Source organism: Elephantulus edwardii, unplaced genomic scaffold, assembly GCF_000299155.1.
Source record: "Elephantulus edwardii isolate Elephantulus edwardi_28Jun2011 unplaced genomic scaffold, EleEdw1.0 scaffold00036, whole genome shotgun sequence".
Lineage (NCBI taxonomy): Eukaryota > Metazoa > Chordata > Mammalia > Macroscelidea > Macroscelididae > Elephantulus > Elephantulus edwardii.
Genome location: NW_006399786.1, coordinates 5,137,868 through 5,139,206, shown reverse-complemented (window position 1 = coordinate 5,139,206; position 1,339 = coordinate 5,137,868).

The window sequence follows — 1,339 nt, the reverse complement described above, 5'->3', positions numbered from 1 at the left end:
TCTGGGAAAGGAATTGATATGGAAGACTGACTTAGGGTCCAGAACTGTGAAAAACATAAACTTCTGTTCTTTAAGGACGCACACATGTTATAAAAGCACCTGGGACAGTTAAAAGCAAGTTTTATTTTCAAAGAATCTCCAGGACTGTAAGGCTTTAATGAATGTTAAAAAAACACAACAACAACAAATGGATGAAGGTGTCTTGTCCAAGCCTTAACAGGGAGTATAAGAATAGTGTGTCAGTCACATCTGGGGTTCAAGTGGTCTCTTTATTACTGATGTGTTCTGTTTCAGAGTCTGCCTTAAAATCGTATTTGTATGTACATTGGAACAATTATATAAGATTCATGCATAATGTCAGTTAGCCAAATATTTGCCTTAATACATAGTATATTATTTTATGCACTGAAAAATTAAAGATACATTTGAAGATGAACTAAAGTGTCTTTCACAGTAATAATCATAATATTGTGATGCATGATGCAAAATATTACAAAACACTGTACTGACAAAAATTCACAGCCACTCTCAGTGATGGTATGGGTAATGCCTGAGAGATTCACTTTGTCTGTGAACTACAAGGCTTTGAGGGAGTTCAGCTCCTTGATCTGAGTCCATCATTCTAGAGTCTGAGAGCCTCTGGCCTTGTTCTGTTGAGTCATCAGCTACAAGAAAGTGAAGTTGTTTAATTTGTTGTTGTTGTTGTTGTTGTGTACTGTTGAGTTAGAACCAGCCCATAGCTGACCCTCCAGCAGGTTTTCAGAAGCAGTAAATCTCATATGAGGAAATTGCCCATCTTTCTCCTGTGGAGCAGCTGGTGAATTCGAACAGTGTACCTTTGGGTTGCCAGGGCAATTCCTTACCATAAAACCACCGCAGCTCCCTTGTTGTTGTTGTTGTGATTTATACCTATTTATATTGTTAGCTGCCTTGAAATACATTCCACCTTTAATGGCCATCTGTGTCGAGAACAAAACTATCCCATAAAATATTCTAGGATGTAATCTTTCCAGAAAGAAGGCCTGGGGTTGTACTGTTTTGTTTTGTTGTTTTTTTTTTCAGTTTTAAAAAGAATATTTTATTGTGGTTTCAGTGAAGGTTTATAGTTTGGGTTCTCATCCAACAGTTGCTACACAAGTTGTCATGTGACATTGGTTACAGTCTTTATGCTGTGTGAACATTCACCTTCTTTCCATTCTGTTTGTTCTGTTTCCCTGCATCAAGTTTCCCTGCCCCCTTTATCTCATCTTTGTGTTAATTGTTGCCTTTTGGTTTCTTCCAGGTGACTTATTAAAGGAGCCCAGTTCTTGGAGGTGATGGTCTTAGTTTTTGCACCAAT